The sequence below is a fragment of the Prionailurus bengalensis genome, chromosome A1, assembly GCF_016509475.1.
Source record: "Prionailurus bengalensis isolate Pbe53 chromosome A1, Fcat_Pben_1.1_paternal_pri, whole genome shotgun sequence".
Taxonomy (NCBI): Eukaryota; Metazoa; Chordata; class Mammalia; order Carnivora; family Felidae; genus Prionailurus; species Prionailurus bengalensis.
This window is the reverse complement of record NC_057343.1, coordinates 65,102,553-65,123,675: the sequence shown is the minus strand read 5'-3', so window position 1 is coordinate 65,123,675 and position 21,123 is coordinate 65,102,553. Positions and strand designations below refer to the sequence as shown.

Sequence of the window (21,123 nt, the reverse complement as noted above, 5' to 3'; positions counted from 1 at the left end):
ACGATTCATTGCTTACAAACAACACCCAGTGTTCATCCCAACAAGTGCCCTCCTCAATGCCCATCACCAATTTTCCCCTTACCCCCATCCCCACATCAACTCTCAGTTTGTTTGTATTTGAGTCTCAGGATGTGTCTCCCCCTCTGAAACTAATTTTTCCCTTCCCTTCCCCAATGGTCTTCTGTTAAGTTTCTCAAAATCCACACATGAAGAAAAACATATGATATGTCTTTCTCTGACTGACTTATTTCACTTAGCATAGTCCCCTCCAGTTCCATCCACGTTGTTGCAAATGCCAAGATTTCATTCTTTTTCATCACTGAGTAGTATTCCATCGTATATATATATATCCCCTCTTCTTTATCCATTCAAATGTCGATGGACATTTGGGCTCTTTCCATACTTTGGCTATTGTTGATAGCACTGCTATAAACACTGGGGTACCTGTTCCCCTATGAATCAGCACTCCTATATCCTTTGGATAAATTCCTAGCAGTGCTAGGTGATAGGGTAATTCTATTTTTAAATTTCTGAGGAATCTCCATGCTGTTTTCCAGAGCAGCTGCACCAGTTTGCATTCCCACCAACATTGTAAGAGGGTTCTCATTTCTCCACATCCTCACCAATATCTATTGTTTTCTGAGTTGTTAATTTTAGCCATTCTGACTGGTGTGAGGTGCTATCTCAATGTGGTTTTGATTTGCATTTCCCTGCTGATGAGCAATGTTGAGCATCTTTTCATGTGTCTGTTGGCCATCTGGAAGTCTTCTTTGGAAAAGGATCTATTCATGTCTTCTATTTATTCACTGGATTATTTGTTTTTCAGGTGTTGAGTTTGATAAGTTCTTTATAGATTTTGGATACTAACCCTTTACCCAATTTGTCATTTGCAAGTATCTTCTCCCATTTGGTTAGTTGCCTTTAGTTTTGTTGATTGCTTCAGAAACTTTTTATCTTGATGAGGTCCCAATAGTTCATTTTTGCTTTTAATTCCCTTGCCTTCACAGACGTGTCAAGCAAGAGATTGCTATGGCTGAGGTCAAAGAGGTTGTTGCCTGTTTCCTCCTCTAGGGTTTTGATGTTTTCCCATCCCACAGTTAGGTTTTTCATGCATTTTGAGTTTATTTTTGTGTCTGATCCAGTTTCATTCTTCTGCATGGTGCTGTCCAGTTCTCCCAGCACCATTTGCTAAAGAGACTGTCTTTTTTCCATTGGATACTCTTTCCTGCCTTGTCGAAGATTAGTTGGCCATACATTTGTCGATCCAATTTGGGGTTTTTTTAAATTCTATTCCACTGGTCTATGTGTCTGTTTTTGTGCCAATACCATACTGTCTTGATGATTACAGCTTTGTACTAGAGGCTAAAGTCCAGGATTGTGATGGCTCCAGCTTTGGTTTTCTTTTTCAACATTACTTTGGCTATTCAGGGTCTTTTGTGGTTCCATACAAATTTTAGGATTTTTTGTTCTAGCTCTGAGAAGAATGTTGGTGCAATTTTGATTGGGATTGCATTGAATATGTAGATTGCTTTGGGTACTATTAACATTGTAACAATATTTGTTCTTCTAATCCATGAGGATTGAATGTTTTTCCATTTTTGGGGTCTTCTTCAATTTCTTTCATAAGTTTTCTAGGGTTTTCAGCATACAGATCTTTTACATCTTTGGTTAGGTTTATTCCTAGGTATTTTATGGTTCTCGGTGCAATTGTAAATGGGATTGATTTCTTGTTTTCTCTTTGTTCATTTCATTATTGGTGTATAGAAATGCAACTGATTTTTGTACATTGATTTTATCTCCTGCGACTTTGCTGAATTCACATATAAGTTCTAGTAGCTCCTTGGTGAAGTCTTTTGGGTTTTCCACATAAGCATTTGACAGAATAAAGCACTTTTCTTAATAAAAACCCTCAAGAACGTCAGGATAGAAGGAGCATACCTTAACATCATAAAAGCTGTATATGAAAGGCCCACAGCTAATATCACCCTCAATGGGGAAAAACTGAGAGCTTTCCCCTGAGGTCTCAGAGCACGACAGGGTTGTCCACTTTCACTACTATTTTTTAACATAGTGTTGGAAGTCCTAGCCTCAGCAATCAGACAAAAAAATGAAAAAAAAGGCATCCAAATTAGCAAAGAAGTCAAACTTTCAGTTTTTGCAGATGACATATCACTCTACATGGATTGTTCTATACTTTGATTGTAGTTATATAATTATGCATTGTTGAATTCTACAAGTAAAATTGGTGTCACCTTATGATATTATGCTTCAATGAAGCCGAATAAAAAAAAGAATGTCAAAGATCTAGTTGTCACAGCTTATTTCTGAGTCTAAGAACCACCTGCATATCCAACAAAGGTTCACCACGTATAGGTCTCACTTAACATGCACTCTCATCTCTCCGCATTCATTGCGAGTATCTGTGGGTTGCCATTTTTAACTATTTTTCTATGAACTCAGCACTACACATATATGCATATAAATACACAAGTTTTATATTTATCGTGTTTTAATTGTAACAGAAAGCATTTTGCATTCACTCATTTAGACATGTTCTAAGCACAGCTCTATTTTATACATGTAAAAATTCCCATGATACTTCAAATAGTATAGAAGAATATACAGTGAGAAATGGAGACCTAGTTTTATACTCAAATTCTTGCATTAAGGACAGTTATTGTTAATAATTTAATATATATGTTTCCAGAGCTTTTTCATAAAATAGATGATTGCATAGTATTATTGGGCAAGGTGTCTTTTCAACATAACATTATGTCTCAGAGAAGTGTATTTCAGCTTATATGGATATACTGTATTTCAATTTTTTTTGAAATTATGGCAAGTACAAAAAAGAGCATATGTACAACAAATTCTTTAGCCATTATCTGATTGTTAGGCACTCAGGTGTTTTCCAGTTTTGATAGTTTCCATTTCAATGCTAAAGTGGATCCCACTAGATATTTATTTCTAAAACTAGCAGAGAGTATACAGGTATAACGCCTTGAGCTCATCTCTTATGCAAACATGTAGCCTACTATGTGCCAAGTGCTGTGCCTGTGTAGAGATGCAAATAAATTCTAGAAATCATGAAGGACACACTGTTTCTTAAATACTAGATGACAGGTGCTGGGGTGGCTCAGTCAGTTAAGCATCCAACACTTGATTTTGGCTCAGATCAAGATCTCATGTGTTCATGAGATCAAGCCCTGCCTAGGGAACCACTCTCTCAGCGAAGCCTACTTGGGATTCTCTTTCTCCCTCTGTCTCCACCCCTCCCCCACTCATGCTCGCTGTCTGTCTCTCTCAAAATACATAAACTTAAAAAAACAAAAACAAAAACTAGAGACATTTCCCTAAACCTTGAGTTAACATTTTCTGGAAGATACTACTCTGGATTTTAGCAATTTATCTGTAGGTTTATAATTTAGTGGTCATTCTTTCTTCTGAGTTTCTACTTCTACTGATTTAGTTTAGTTTCAAAATTGTGTTCCTGTTCCATGTGTATGGTATTTATTCTAATTGTTTTGACCTAGTCACATAAGAGCATTTTCCTTAATGTTTATAAAACAAAAATTGTATACAATTTATATATATTTTAACAGATTTAACTCAAGTTTTTGAGAACTACCAAAAACTGTATTGCAGCCCATTATAGCAGTGCTAAACCTAAAGTTGTATGTTAATCATTGCCTTAAAATACAGTCTCTTTGCCTGATATGGATTCCAGTTTCCATTTTCTATGCTGAAAAGTACTCTACTCTCTCATATATTCTTTGCTTCTTTCCTATCTTTTTCCTTTCAGGAAAAAAACCCCACATTTCTCTTACTGCTCTACACAGAACATTTAAGGTCCCTGCAGCAAAATTATCTAAGTGCAACATATTCAACTCAGGACACACTTTGCAAATTCAAGAGCTGGGCTTATACTTAAACATGGTCCATTTGTAATGAGCCCACGCAATTCAGTTAGTAGACAGAGGTGGTATCCTCTTTAATCCCTGTGTGGTTGAAGGAGCAAGGGAAACTATTGCTTTCAAGGAATACATCATGCAATAAGTGTACAGACTTGTCGATCTACCACTGGACTACCATGTAATGGAAGAATAGTTGTGGGAAGACTGAACAGGGTAGAATTAATTCAGCCCTGAGACATTATGAAATGCTACCAAGAGGAGGCTATAATCAAGGATGAGTCACAGCTGAGATGGCTTTCCATAAAACGGTAGGAACTCCTCCCCTCTCCGCCCCTGGATTTGCAAATAAACAAAGCCGGGAGATACCTACCATACAGTTGGTCAGGAGATCACTCAAAGAAACCTCACTAGTAGTATTGCTTTCAACAATAAGTTACCAGTGTAATGTAGGTGGGCTCCACCATTCACAGCAATTGTTCATTGTTTGGGTGCACTAAAACTATAAGAAAAGCAAAAATACTGTAGTACAACTGTCGTGATATGACTTACTTTATACTATTCCCAGTTTTCATTTTAGAAGTGTGATTTTTTTTCTATCTTTAGCAGCCATGAAAATGCTACTATGCATATAATTTGAACATGTTTTGAAGGACTAGGAGTCTGGATGTTTTGAGGATTGTGGTAGAAGAAATCATAAAAGACATACTGGCTCTGAAAACTAATGTCAGTTGCCTATTTGCTCTGTGGCCGTGGCAGTGAAAGGGGAAAAAAGTAAGGGTAAAACTAAGAAACATGCAGAAATGACAGAGAAGCAAGACATGCCAACCACTATCCTTTGCCCAAACAGTCAACATATTCCATTAAAGAAACTGTACTTCACCATACTGTTAGAAAAGGATGCTCTTGAACTATGAACCTTGTCCAAAAACTACCTGCAAATAGGAAAAATGAAATATGGAAAACTATAACAAAAAAGCTACCATAAAATAGGTAAAATTAATCAAAATATTTCAGCTGAAGAAATGCTTCACTCAAAACTAAGCAGAATAAACTGTAATACAACTTTCCAAACTTTAATAAATATTTTCAAATAAGCATGTGATGATGATCCAAATTTAGGAAATTTCACATTGAGATAATATTTTCATCTAATCTACGGTGCATATTCCAAGTCTGGAGTCACATACTTTTAAAATTTTCAGATCTCTTTCACTTCCTTCAATCTGTAACACTTTCTCAGCCTTTGTCATAACATTGACATTTTTGAAAACTTCAGGCTAGTAATTTTTAGAACATTTCTTAATTTTGATTTAATGAATATGTCCTCATAATTAGATTCAAGTTGTGCGTCTGTGGCTGGAATGATGTGGAAATGATAAGGCGTCCTTCTCAGGGTATCACATCTCCAAATACATGACGTCTCTATGCTACTTACTAATGAGGCTAATTTGAATCATCAGGTGGAGATAGTGTTCGCTTTCTCCATTCTTTAGTTACTATTTTTCTGTCCATTTTCCTCCACCCTTTGGTAACTATTTTGGTGACACAACTTTGAGAACATGAGAAAAGCCTGCTCGTCATCCAGCTTTGTCTGCAGTATAGTATCCCCTGATGTGTCTTGCCTGAATTAATATTTACTATCCTGGTTGCAAATGACTGTTTTTCCACTGTATCATTTCTTCAACATTTGTCAGCAGCACGCTAATTTAAGAGAATGTCCCCATTTCTCTTCTATTTGTGTTTATTTACTCATTATCATAATAGATTGAAATGATTTCCTACTTCATTCAATGGGTTACAATTCATTGTAGTCCTCATTTATTTTGATGCTCTCAAATTGCCCCATATTTGGTCAGTGGGAACTACATCGAGTTGTCTTTAATGTCCCCATCAATTTGAACACTTTCTTACTTTCTGGTACACCAAGATGTTCCACAGTTTCATCTTGCCCCTTCTTTGCCCCAGCCCTGGAATCAGACAATTTTTTGTTTGTTTGTTTGTTTTTGTTAAGAAGCTCTCATTGCTTTCAGTAAGGTTGAGTGTTTAAAAACTAACATCTGGGCACAAGGTTTGTTTACAGTTACTGAGATATCAGTGCTTTTTTTTCCTGTGGAAAGAGGTAGGGAGAAATATTTATTTGTCTCAGACTCCAGTCTGTTCCCTTAGCTACATACTTGATCTCAGGTCCCTATTTCAGCCTGAGTGTGAGTGTGTGAGATAGAGCAAAAGAGTAAGAGAAAGACTGAGAAGACAGAGAGTTCTCAGGATCTCACACAGAGTCATTTCTGGAAGTGGTGAGTAGGAGAAGGAAATCTAAGCTTCACTTCACCTCTAGACCTACAACATTCTAATTTTCAATGATGGTTTCTGTCCAAATGCTTACTTTCTGCTGGCCTTATATGGGATGAAAGGACACTTATCTGTACCCATTTGCTTTGCAATTCCTCCTGCATTTTACTAAATCCTAGAGGATTATCTATCCAGGTCCAAAATCCAGTTTGTCATTAACATTAAGATAGTAAAATAGGATTCCCCCTAATTTCAAACTAGATTACAAAACCATAGTAATTAAAATAGTATAGTGTTGGCATACAGACACATAGACCAATGGAACAAAATAGAAAGCCCAGAAATAAAACCCACACATGTATGAACAATTAATTTATGACAAAGGAGGAAGTAATATGCAATGGATAAAGGAAACCTCTTTAATAAATATTGCTGGGAAAATTGGACATCCTCATGCAAAAGAATGAAGCTGGACTTCTATCTTATACCATATACAAAAATGACTCAATATGAATTACTTGACTTATATTCAAGTCTTATAGTTGCAGAACCATGATATTCCTAGAAAAAAATAGCCAGTAAGCTCCTTGACAGAGGTCTTGGTGATAATTTTTTTAATCTGACAGCAAAAGCAAAGACAACAAAAGCAAAAATAAAATAGGACTACATCAAATAAAAAGTTTCTGTGCAGCAAAGAAAACCATCAATAAAAAGAAAAGGTAATCTACTGAATGGAAGAAACTCTTAGCAAATGATATATCTGATAAGGGGTTAATACCCAAAATATACAAAGAACTAATACACCTCAAAAAAAGTCTAATGTAAAAATGGGCAGAAGATCTGAATAGACACTTTCCAAAGAAGATATACAGATAGCAAACAGGTACATGAAAAGATGCTCCACATTGTTAATCATCAAGGAAATGTAAATTAAAACCATGAGACATTATCTCACACCTGTTAGAATGTCTATTATCAAAAAGACTAGAAATAGCAAGTGTTGGTGAGGATGTAGAAAGAACGAAAACTTTGCACACTATTGGTGGAAATGTAAATTGGTGTAGCCACTGTAGAAAAACAGTATGGAAGTTCCTTAAAAAAATTACAAATATTCTACTTCTGGCTATATATCTGAAGGAAAGAAAACACTAATTTGCATATATATATCCCCATGTTTATTTTGGAATTATTTATAATATCCAAGATATTGAAATGGAAATAATCTAAGTGTCCATCAATGGATGAAGGGATAAAGAAGTTATGGTATATATGTAATATGTGTTTATTATTACATTATAATATATATTATATTTCTGTAATAGAATATTCAGCCATAAGAAAACCAAAAGTTTGCCATTTATGACAACATGGATGGATCTGAAAGCATTAGGCTAAATAAAATAAGTCAGATGGAGAAGAAAAAATACTGTATGATCTCTCATATGTGGAATCTATAATTCTATATATTAAAACAAAACTAAGCTCATCGATACAGAGTGGGAGTTGTCAGAGATGAGGAGTGGGGTATGAAAAAAAAGGTGAACTTGTTTTTTGTTGTTTTAAGTGAACAGAAAAAATATATACACAATGTAGGATTGAAGGGATAATTTTTGAGTAACTGGCTTACAAATGCCCAGACCACCCCAGGGAAAACTGAACACTGTATATAGATTATGTTATCATGTCCACATATCACTGTGATAAATGAGACTCCATGGACAAGCTTGAATAGTGCACTGTTCTGTGAGCAATACATTGCCATCTCAAGAGAGCCAGGTACTCATAGGACTTCAATCAGGCAGGGTTTCACAGGAACTGCGATATAGACCTTTTAAAACCACTTTAGATAGTAATTTGACTTTTCATTTTATTTTTAACAAATACAGAAAAAGGTGTGAAACATGGCTTAGCTTAAATGAGACAAAGGGAGATTTTACACTTTTTTAGATACTTTACAATAAAGTTGATTTTTTACTGAATACCATTAAGAAAGAAATAAGATTATACTGGAATATAAAGGTATTTAATATGCTTCACTGAATTTAGTGGCTGGTAAGTTATGACAGGATTATTTTTAATATATTTTGGAGATAATTCTGGATACATTTCTTTATTCTGAGACTGGAGTTACTGTGTAATAATTTCTGTGCCCTATACCTAAAATGTTTTACTGAATATATCAAAGCATGTTGTATAAAAAAACAAACAGTAAGCTACGGCACAAGATGTTGTGGAACATGTAGCCCATTTCTTTTGATGACTTCTCCATCTCTTTAAACTCAGAACTGATGTGGCATAAACATATGGCCACATACTATAATTATTACAACATTATTTTGTAAAAATCCCTGTTAGTATTTAATAAAAGACTAACAGAGAACGATGTCAAACTAGAAAGTCAGAACTCACAAGTCTAGACATTACTGAGATACAAATGTTTCTTTTTCTTTTTTTTTCTTTTTGTCTTTAAACTTTTCTTTTTCCATGAATATTTTCCCTATTGCTTCCCCTTCCAATTAAGTTAACACGTGGTCATTGCCACGCGCTTTGCTCTAGACACTGACGAGAATGGGTGGTGGCAGTCAGGCAGTCACTAAGAAACAAATAGCTTACAGGTTATTATTGACTTCCGTGTTCTGGAAGCTTTAGCCCTTACGGAACAGTAATCCATAGGTAGATATAAAATACATGGAGAAACAATAAAGGAAAAACTTCATAGACATTATAGAGAGAGAGCAAGGAGATTTGGGAGAAGAGAGATATACGAGAAAGCAGTAAGTGGCTAGTTTATCAGGGCAAGAGTCCTAGATATAGGTGTGAATACCAGAAGCTGCTGTCAGGTGGGTGGCTAATGCTTGATGGAACCTTCTAGTTGCTTACAGTGTTTTCACTCTGGAAGCAGGTGATCACTCAGACTATCACTTCTTTGGTGAATTTGGTGGGGATTTGAGACTCTGTCCAGTCATCTCATGTTGATTGATCAACAGAAGCTTTCCTTTGCTTTGTCTCAGCCTCACCTGTATCATGTGAGGTTGTCTGTTCGCAAGGTGCAATCTGATAGGAAGTTCAAGAAAAGGAGATGAAACTTTGGACACTCACTAGGCTAAAGAGAGCTCTATTTACCAAATTGAGCACTTTATCAGCAATTATTCCTTCAAATATTATTTTTTGCAACTCCTTTTTTCTACTTTCCTTTAAGGAATCCAATTATCCATTTTTAAGTAACTGAAAGCCTGACGGCTCTCTGATGCTCAGTTCATTTTTTTTTTCTCGGTCTTTTTCCTTGTCTTTTTCATTCTGAATTGTTTCTATTACTATGTGATTAAATTCACTTTTTTTAAAACTTCAATGGCTATTCTCTTCTTAAGTGTATTCAGTGTATTTTCATCTTAGATTTATGTTTTAATCTAGAAGTTGATTTAGGGCTTTTCTATATCTTCCTTGTTTCTCTTTCATGCTTTCATTGACCTTCTGAAACAGATTATAATTATTTCAATGTCATTGACCACTAATTCTATCAACTGTTATTTCTGGGTCTGTTTCTATTTATTGTTTTCTATCTTCACTATGGATGTTTTCCAGCTTCTTTGAATGCCTGATAGATTTTATAGTGTGTTAGACATTGTGAGCTTTATAGGATGCTAGACCTTGTTTTCTGCTGAATATTTTTTCTATTTTTCAAAGTAATTTTTTCCCTAGGATACAGTTAAGTTATTTGGAAAATTTTACTCTTGAACCTAACTTTAAAGTTTTGTCTGGTGAAATCAGAACAGCTTTTGCTCTAAGTATTATATTTTTACACAGGTGGGAAATTATCCTTCTGAGTATCCTAACTGACTCCAAGGTTTTCTACTCTAGCTAGCAGATACATAAATTAGTCATGGCTCTGAATGAGTTCTAGAAATTGTTCTGCCTTTTCTTGGCCCTTGATAGCTTCCTCGCACTATGTGTTGATCAGTATTCTGGTAAAGATTCAAGGGAAGCATTTTTCAAATCTGAAGTTCTCTCTCTATATGGTTCTTTCTTCTGTTTATTCTGCCCCATGAATTCTAACTGCCTTGGCCTCTCTCAATTCTCATCTATGTCAAGGAGAGCTAAATTTAATGTTCAAATTTCTATTTTGAAAACTAATTTCTGGCAGGGATATGAAAAAAGGAAATGCTAGGGGTAAGATTATTAGAGAACATTAATTAAAATTGTGAAGGTCTTAACCAAGGCAGGGCAGTGAGGGTAAAGAGGTGGTTCTGGATCTAAGACATATTAGAAAGGAGAATAGAGAAGACTTGGTTATCGATTAGCCACAGGTAGTCAGGGGAAAAGAGAAACACAAGTTGCTTTCTAGGCTCCTACAAGGCTAGGTTCCTTATCCATGTAAATGGGTAAGGGTTACATTCCTCATCAAAACAGAAAATGCAGAAGGGGAAAGACAAAAATGAGTAGGCGACAAGGATGATGAGTTTAGTTTTCCACATACTAAGGTTCCTGATGCATGTGGAATTTGAAGGAGGAATATACAATCAGTATTTTGGTTCAATTCAATTTAACATTCCCTGAATACCTACCATATGCTAGGAACTTTGTTGAGAACCGAAAAGAATGGAGACTGAGACATAGTACGTTTCATTGGTGTAGAACACAGGAGATCTGGGACACATATATAAGTTTGGTCTATAATAATGTCTTATTTATCTGACTACCAAGCCCCACAATTCAAAAGAACAGTTGCAAAGGTAAAGTTAGGAAGAGAAGATCAATGAAGTAAAGGTTTATATCCTTTCTTCCATATATAACACCCCCAGTCCATTTTCAAAGACTTTTGACCCTCGTGTAACACAACATCCAGGCTAGCTCTGACTCTCAGCCAAACTAATTTCTGCTTCTGCTTTAAAGTAGGATATTAGAAGCAGGGAGGGAACTGCTAAAGGCAGTTATATTTTCAGTAGTGTGAAGTGATCACTGACAGCTTGTCAAGAAAAGCAGGAAAACAAAATAGGGAAACCACATCTAAGCCCAGGAATCTAGGTCCTACACATACCCATAGCTCTGTGTTTACCTATGTGTTGCAATAATAATTGTTTGTGGAGAAGATTGTGTATATAGTCATCAAGAAGAATATTATGTCAATTTATTTTCTGCAACATCTTTCTGATGCAAAATAAACATCTAATAGATTTGTATGACATGATTTCTTAACAAATGTTAGTGGTCTCCTTAAGAGATAAGATGTTTTTTCTACAATATTACAAATTAAGAATACTGGTTAGTGTTGTCCAGACTCCTGTATAAAGACTAATTAATAAAATGTCAAATTAGATTCTCATGTAGTACAGGACACTAGTACAATCGATCTCCAAATCTCTTGGCCATTAGTAACCATGACCAATGGGTAATACCTGGCTTAAAATGTGGCCATGGCCATTTTATTCTTGCAAATGTATGGACCTTTTTTTCTGTATCTATTCTGGTTCTAGTACTCTAAGAAGTTCATCGCAGGTGGAAAGTGCAAGTAAATGAAGAGGAGTTTTACTAGGAAAGTAAACCTGGCAGAGGAGACGAGCTAAGCTTGGTAAAAGTGTACATCTAACTATGAAAAATTGATTAAAGGTTAGGTCTACTAGAGTCTTCAACCTGAGATCTGTTGAGAATTATAGCAATAATCAAATGAATAGAGAAGGAACCAAGAGAAATTTACAAATACTGTTAATGGGAAATCAGGAGAAGGTGTAGATATTGCCTAATTTAAGATTACTATTTATACATATACAGACTATAGCATAGAAACTTTTAAAACGTTTAACAGTGTAATAAACAGAACAGTAGCAGCAAAAAGGTTTATTTTTGAACAAAATATTTACGAGATATGCATGTACATTTCAGAAAAACCTTACTGTGTTAAAATATTTAAAAATTGAATACACTATACAAGTTAAAATGTAAAACACAATAAATAATATTTTTCTGACCAATGACGAGGCCAGCAGGTGAGTGAACTGAGTTAAGACAACATGTAAGGAAACTTGAAGTTCAAAAGGAGACTAAACACTGCATTAGAAGCAATGAAGAGAAGAATTTAAGCTGTGGAATACTGAATTATGGCAAATGCAACCTTGGGAATCTTATTCAGGTTCCAAAAAAACTGGGCAAAGAGATTATAGAGATTATAAAGTGATATACATGGGAGAATTAAAATATACATCCTAGGTACCTAAAATTGTGTTTCAGGGTAAACAAGATATTGAGAAAGAATCTAATATTCAATACAAAAAGCACTTTTGGCCTAAAGAAATGCCAGAGTCTATAGATCAAAGGGGACCACTGAAAACAGGCAAAATAAATAAAAAGAGAATAATATCTAGAGTTCAAAGGCATCACCTAGTTACCCTCATCACTTCCCCTACTGCACAAAAAGACACAAGGGCTCACCAGTGTCTTGTGCTACATCTACTCAAATTTTGAAGAACAGATAGTTCCTTTCATAATTAAAATGTTTCAGAACATGTGCAGAGAAAAGCAACTTTGGGATTCTCTGAGTGAAGTAAGCCTAACCCTGCGGTTAAAACCTGAGGAAGAAACCTGAAACTGATGCAGAAAACACTAAGATATCAGCAAATTGGATTGAGCAATACATTAAAAAATAATATACAATGACCAAGTGAGATTCGTAGTCACAATGTGAGCTAGCTCAATATTAGAATTATGAGTATATTTCATGCTATTAATGAAAAAGGAAAAATCATAGGATCACCTCCAAAGATACCAAAATGCATTTGCAAATATTAACATTTATTCTTTTTTTTTAAATTTTTTTAATGTTTATTTATTTTTGAGACAGAGAGAGACACAGCATGAACGGGGGAGGGTCAGAGAGAGAGGGAGACACAGAATCGGAAGCAGGCTCCAGGCTCTGAGCCATCAGCCCAGAGCCTGACGCGGGGCTCGAACTCGCGGACTGCGAGATCGTGACCTGAGCTGAAGTCGGACGCTTAACCGACTGAGCCACCCAGGCGCCCCAACATTTGTTCTTGAACTTAAAATGAGTTTAATAAAGTGGGATAGTGGTATTTATTAACATGAATACTGTTACATGTACATTTTGTACGTGTACAAAATCCACGTACACATGAAAACAAACACAAACATACATAAAACATAACATGTAAATATATGCAGACACACGCTGCCCTTATTAAAGAAAGGCTTGATGGATTCCCATTAACAAGGAAATGAGTTGAAGTGTCTATAAATAATACAGTCATAAACAATCTTTAGAAGTACTGGTTAGTAAAACAAAAAAATATATAATAGGTAAAATATTTAAGAAGAAAGCAAAATCATCATTAATTGATACATTTCTTTTAAATCACATGAAAACTTATAAATGTAAAAATGAGTTGAAAACTATTATAACAAAAATATTTAGTAATATGTTGGGAAACAAAATTACTACTCAAGAAGATATAAATAGACCTACATGTTTACTGATGGATGAGTAGATGAAGTGTGATATGTACATAGAATGGAATATTATTTAGCCTTATGCTTTGGCTCTCTCCCACTCTAGCCTTAAAAGAGAAGGAAATCCTACAATATGCAAGAACATGGATGAACCTCAAGGATATTACTCTTGAGCGAAAGAAGCCAGGCACAGAAGGACACATCTTGCGTGATTCCATTTATATGAGGTATTAAAATAGTCAAAGTTACAGAATCAGAAAGTAAAATGGTGGTTGCAGGGGTGTGGGGTGATGGGAGGGAAGGAATGTGGGGTTGCTAGTCGAAGAGTATAAAATCTCAGTTATACAAGATTAAATTGTAGCAATTTGCATTATAGCATCCTGCCTATACTTAGCAATATTGTATTGTGTGCTTTGCAAATTTAAGTGTCTAGATCTTATGTTATACATTCTTTAAAATTTTTTTTTTCAACGTTTATTTATTTTTGGGACAGAGAGAGACAGAGCATGAACGGGGGAGGAGAGAGAGAGAGGGAGACACAGAATCGGAAACAGGCTCCAGGCTCCGAGCCATCAGCCCAGAGCCTGACGCGGGGCTCGAACTCACAGACCGTGAGATCGTGACCTGGCTGAAGTCGGACGCTTAACCGACTGTGCCACCCAGGCGCCCCAACATTCTTAAGACGATAAAAAAAGTGTAAGTATAAATTTAAAAATATATAAATAACTAACCAGTCATAAAATTTAACATTTAGGTTCAACACTTTTAATACCTGACCATGTATAAATAGCATATCTTTTCAAAAATATAAAAACATTTATCATGGGGTCAGTAAAAATGACAGTTTATATTTTTGTTTCTTTGACTCAGAAAATATGATTCTTAACTTTTTATCAGAGATGCAGGGAAAGGATGTATCTGAGAAATAAAAATAATATGATTTGTTTACCTGCTTTATCTAATATTAAAACAATTTATAAAGTCTTAATAACTAAAACATTTTCATTAATGTATGCATTTATAGATCAATAAAAGAGAGTTGGAGTAGATCTAATATATATGAGTATTCATATATATATGATATGTGAAGCTATATTTTCTTCTCCAAAAGAATAGAAAAGTTACTAGTAATGTCACAGATGATTTGTACTTTGGGGTTATGTGCCGGAGTTAAAAAAAACCTGGGGAAGTATATATAAAATAAAAAAGATATTTTGAGGATGCTTCTGTTATTAACAAAATGAAATACCTAAATGCTGCTTCTGGACTTTACATCCTCAAATCTATCTAAGCTTAATGATCAACTGTAGAATTAGCCTACAAACGTGCTAACAGGCTACACAGATAAGACGGAGGGCACGATTTTATTTCATTACAAAAGTAAGTTTTTATCATCTTCTTATGCCTTCATTTTTGTATGTAAATATTTGCTCTTTCTCAAGCTCAGCAACAGATAATAATCTTCTCTGTTATGGCAGCTTAGTTTATTTAAGTTGCTGATTGCTATACTTGTACTCAATCAGGTATCAGAACCTTAAGGAAACCAAACCATACTTTTTCCTTAGTTTGGTTTTTATTCTCTCCGTCCTTTGACATTCAAACGCGTCAACCAACAGCTTTGGATGTCATTGCAGATAAACAGAGAAGGATGTTTTGTATGTGTGATAGCATCTCCCAAGTGTCCAAAATACTTAGGAATCTCATGATCCTGTGTTGTTAAAGCAAACGCATGTGTGGCTTTTACAGTTAATACATCCCTAGGATGCACTCCTTGATATTGTCACCTTTTAAGTTATATTTCATCTAATTTTAGACTGAGTTGAGAAAGAGACATAAGCCTTGACTCTCTGGAAACATGAAGAGAATACTTGAAGTAATATCAGTATGTTGCATTAGTTGTGGAAATACATACAAAATTTAATTTAAAAAATAAGCTTTTACTGTTATTATTTAGAATAACAGAATAAACAAAAATGACAGTTTCTTTCTTTGGATAAATAATACACCCTTATTTTTAATTAGAGTTGACAAGCCTGTTCTCATTTAATACAACAGTCCTTTAGTACAACGCATTATTTTACATATAAAGAGAAAAATATAAAAGATCAAGGGGATTCATGAAAGACTCGGCACATGAGATGTTTTCTATTTATGTTTTATATTCCAAATCCAGTGGTTTTCACATTAAAAAATGATGCTTGATCAGCCATAGGGAACGATAACTTTAGGTAGCATCTTCCAGATGAATAAAAGGGTGTCATCACATCTTTATCATTGCCAACTGGACTTTTGTCCTAACAGAAATTAGGGAACTAAAAATATGTAAGGCCTGTCTTCCCACATCAGAGGGCAGTTATATTGACATGTAATATTGCTCTGCAGCAGTGTGGCCAGGACAAATTGAGACTCCAGAGGCCAACCTGACAGGCTACAGCTGAACTATTCAAATTGTTCCCACTAAGTCATGTTTCTGTCATGTTTTAATGCCTCTGCTTTGAATACAAGAAATTTCATCATCTCTTCTGTTTTCACTTATTATAATCAGAAAGTATTTCCTTAATTTTAAAATGGGATCAATAAATTTGATTAACAAATAAAATGTTTTGCCAAAAAACACATTTTGATTAAGCTGAGAAGTAAAATATGGTAATATATGAATAAAAATTCTTATATGAATATTTTGCTTTTCTCATGTAGGCTTAGATGATTACTTAAAATGAGTAGGGAACCCCCACTCATGCTCGCTCGCTCTCTCAAAATAAATAAACTAAAAGAACATGTTTTTTAATTAAAGATAGTAGGGAAAAACACTTAAAGTAGAAATGGAATTTATATGACTATTGCAGGATGGGAGAGTGTTTGGAAAATTTAAAAATAGTAAGTGTTACTATCATAGCTAACATTTACACATCTATTATTTTCAAGTGTTTTCATATTGAATAATTTGATATTTTCAAGTTGACTTAGAATGGCGCATTGGACATAATAATCGCTCATTAAATGTTAGCTGCAATAGTAATACTATTTTTTAATTTTCCAATAACTCTTTCCCATTCTGCAGTAGTTATATAAATTCTGTGTCTACTTTAAGTACATACATTTCTTCCCCATTTCTCTCCCTTTCTTCAAAAGTCAAGTAAAAGGTGTTTCCTCAGGGTACGCCACCAGAATATTCACATCCCTCATACCTGTTGCTCTTATATTGCACATTTTTGTTGTTGTTTCTCTTGAAGGCTTGCTTTAGGGCCTGTCTTTAAGTATTTGAGGATAATCAGAATCAATTCAGTTACAGAAAACTCACTAATCCCTGCATTGTATTGTCAATATTTGCCATGAATGCAGTCCTATTGATTTTTTTGTTGTTGTACTCATGACTTGGGGATTTTCTAATTCTACATTTCCCCAAACATCAGTCACAGGTGGTATTTTGTGTAACAGCTCAGAAATAGTTTGACACTGGAAAGAATAGAATCATTGCTGATGCTTCCACGCTTTTTTATTTTATGATACTCTTCACTTGATTGTTTGTATTATCTCTGTGATCCTCATGATTGTGTATTCAAGAATGTTTCTGTACACTATTTGCTATCATAGGAGATTTTTTGCTTTCTAGGCTTATTTGTCACATTATAAGTAAAATCACTGTTCTTTACATGTAGCAAGTAAAGTTGGGTGCACAAACTAAGGGGCCAAGATGAGAGCTAAGAGCAACTGAAAAAAAAATCTCCTAACATTACATGTTGTGCAGACAACTGGTTACCACCAGTTGGGACCTGGAACCTACTACGTAAGTCTTACCAAGAGAAGGCCAAATTGCCTTACACTCTAAACCAATCCACATACCCTTCTCTTCCAGTCAATTTAAGAATAAGACTGGATTTGGTTAATGTAAATGAAGCATCCATTCTACCATACATTGTCGTGGCTTAATATGAATGGATGTGAGTAACTTCTAAATCCAGGCAAGAGGAGCATCAAGAGAATTCTGATAAAAATTCCAGGTGCCTATAGAAGAGAATTCTGCCGTTCATTCATTCATTCATGGCTCCTCGTTGTGCTGAATATCAACAGACCTATTCTGGGGCCTCTGTTGAAGCAGAAGCCTTTCCCATAGTTACTGAAATTAGAGATTTTGTGTGTGAACAAGGAGAAAGCCTGAGGTTCCCAGTTATAGCATGTGACAAGGATCAAAGGGAATTTGGTATAGCATGATTAAAAGCACAATGGCAAACTATTGCCACCACTTCCTAGTTCTCTGAAGCCCTCTGGGATAAACACATTCCTGGTAGTTCTCTTGGTTCCACAAGAAGAATATGGAAGTAGAATAAATGAAAGAAGCTGTGGGATAGACCAGTGTTTGCCAGGACAATGAGAGTCTCAACTTAGACCAGTAGCTGGAGGCTTGAATATGGGTACAAGGTAGATGGAAGTTCCAATTTCCTCTCAAAGATACCTTCAGTGATGAAGGGGGCCAAAAGACATGTCCATCACTTCAGAGAAAACCAGTTTGAATCCCTGTGATGCTGGGGACACATTACCACCAGAAAAGGCAGCCCATCAGATTAAGATTCTGCTGGCTTTCCTGTCCCTATTCCTAGTCCTGGACACCTGAGAGCTAGGGTTGGTCACGGAATAAGGAAATTCTCAGAGCCAGAACCCCTAACCCTGCTGTTCTCCAGTGAAGCCTAGATCATGGCTCCAGCCTGGGGGAAGAGAAGTATGAATCTTGAAGATTAAAGTTTTATGTTTTTAATGTTTATTTATTTATTTATTTTGAGAGAGAGAGAGAGAGAGAGAGAGTGAGTGAGTGAGTGTGAGTGGAGAGAGGGGCAGAGAGAGAGGGAGAGAGAATCCCAAGCAGGTTGCAAGATCAGCCTGGAGTCTGATGTGGGGCTTGTTCCCACGACATGGCCTGATCATGACCTGAGCTGAAATCAAGAGTTGGATGCTTAACTGACTGAACCACCCAGGATCCCAAAAGATTAAAGTTTTAAAGAAAAATAGGGTTGATTCTTAAGAACATAAAATAAGACCTACTAAGTAATTTTTATGTGACTTTTGGGTGAGGCAGGACATCTGGCTGTGGCTTCTTCTCACTTTCTTAGTGTTGGGTGAGTGAGAGGGATGTCAGGCTGGGGCTGCGAGAAGATGCTTTCTTAAAGCTTAAGGTAGACTCAAGTGTAGTGGATATTCAACAACTCCAGTCTAGGTACTTTAGTCTACCTCACCAATGTTGTGTTAGAGAATGTCAATAAAAACCATATACTGTTCAGGAGGAGAGTGTATGCTGCTCACTGGGATTCATTTGTGCTAGTTCAGGAATCCTGAACACTTTGAACAGGCTTCAGGAGAGGGAATATATACTAAAAGAAAATCAGAGAGAGACAGATAGGAGAACAGATATTTTTTAAAGTTAATTTCAGTTATAAACTATATTTTAAAGCAAAATTATAGTGTCTAATGTGAAATAATTCTAATTATTACTTTGTAACTGTTCCTTGACGGAAGATAATTTGTTGAGACTAGAAACAAGAAGGGACACTCAGGTATTTCAAAAGCAATAAATATGTGTCATCATGACCTGTTCATGGAGGTTTTATTGCTGATGCATGTAGAAATACCATATTTTATTTTATAACTAGCAGTAAACATGGCTGTACCACACAACAGCCTTTATCGGTGCATAATTTACAAGTACCAATGTCCTTTAATATAAATGATAAGAAAGAGGCTCTTTGCACGTATATGATTTTGCCTGGCCACTGATTACCCCAGGAGCTCAGTGGCTAAGGGATGAAACTTGATGGAAAGCTGTGGAAAGTGCAACCAATAAACAAACCCAAGCTGCAGCATGGTTCTATAAACCATGGCTGCCATGCTGAGTGAGTAATTATGCTATTGCAGAAATGATAAATAATGCTGTACTATCTTCACTGGGAAAATGAAGTATTTCTTGCCCCTCAAATTGCTAAAGGTGAAACCTGCTTTCTGGGACCAATCTGTTAGAAGGGAAATAATCTGACAAGATAATTCTTCTTAAAGGGCTACATGTTTGCCTCTACAGCATGAAAATATTTAGTTTATAAATTTTACCTGCCCTGCTTGTCATGTGGTAAGGAGGAAAATTAAGGTTTAATTGAGATTCAAAGGAACAGGCTTTAAAAATTGGAATTTCAGAATAATCTTGATTATCATTGGGGTTCTTACTTAATTTCATTTAATTATTATTTTGTTTAAATTTTCAAGCAGGGGATCAAATAATGATTATTATTTAATCACACTGTGGAAAGCTAAATATAAAATAGTGCAAAATTAGTGTACAATTGGTATTTGTATGTGTATTTCATTGCCTGAAGCGTCATCGAAAAGTCTAACTCATCAACCCCCCATTAATATTATATTTGTTGGGATAATTGTCAAATATGATAAGAGAATTTTATTTCCATCTTCTTTCCATATGTGATTAGAATTATATGTAACTCATCTAAGCTGGGCCACCTCTAGTCCAACCCAGCAACAAGTCAGCATCCCATCCAAAAAAGCATCCAGTTCTAAAAGAGACTCAAAATGAATATTGACCTTTCCTAAAGATCTCTCGAGGAAGCAGTAATGAGGTAATAACACACAGCACAATATGCTTATAATTCTTGTTCAATATCTCTTTCTTTCCTCAAAGTTTCAGCCCACATAACCACAGCTCGCATTTTTCTCCTCCTTATTTAAAACTCCCTCACACCACGTGGCTTCCCTCTTGGCCTCTCTGATCTGTGCTGTGCCTACTAATCTCCATATATTTAAATTTTCATGCTGTTAACCCAGAAGACTCCCCAGAGCACACAGTTTGGGAACAGTAGATTCCATCTCATTTGACTGTCCTGCTGGGATGCTGAGGAATGAGCTTCCTCTATTCAATCCTGATATTTTCAATGAAACTCATTACTTTTTGGGGGGAGCCTGTCTTTGAGTGCTGCAGTTTGTAGAGTACATTTGTACTGTTTAACTTCTTTTTAATTTTGTCAAAATTATTATTATACAATCTGAGTAAATATTACAATTAGAGAAAAGAACAAACGTGGTCAGATAATTGTAAAACACAACTTGAGATAAGTGATTTACTCCAATTGATGCAGTTTGTATAGGATGATTTAAAGCAGAATGCATTTTCACTGCTGGGGGATGGAAAGATATTTAGCAGGGATCCAGGACTCCAGGGCCCTTGATACGATTCCTATGGTGAACACAAGCTCATGAAAGAGCTGCGTATTAGGAACACAAAAGAAAAAAGCATTATACTTTCAAGTGTGAAAGCTTTGGCCTGTATGGCTACCTAGCTCTGACCTCCTTAATGACATCACTCATGAGTTTCAAGGACTATTCGTGCCCTTTGGACCAAAGGCTTAGATTCTTTACTTTTAGCTTGTAACCATTCCAATGATGATAAAAGGCAAGTAGCAATAAATTTAAG

The 21,123-nt window shown here is 35.5% G+C and overlaps 1 protein-coding gene across 1 annotated transcript in view; it reads right to left on the bottom strand.

Moving 5' to 3' along the window:
- LOC122478826 (glypican-5-like) overlaps positions 1–21,123 on the bottom strand; it is a 1,039,221-nt gene that overhangs the window by 261,776 nt on the left and 756,322 nt on the right. The gene's annotated exons all lie outside the window — the stretch shown is intronic.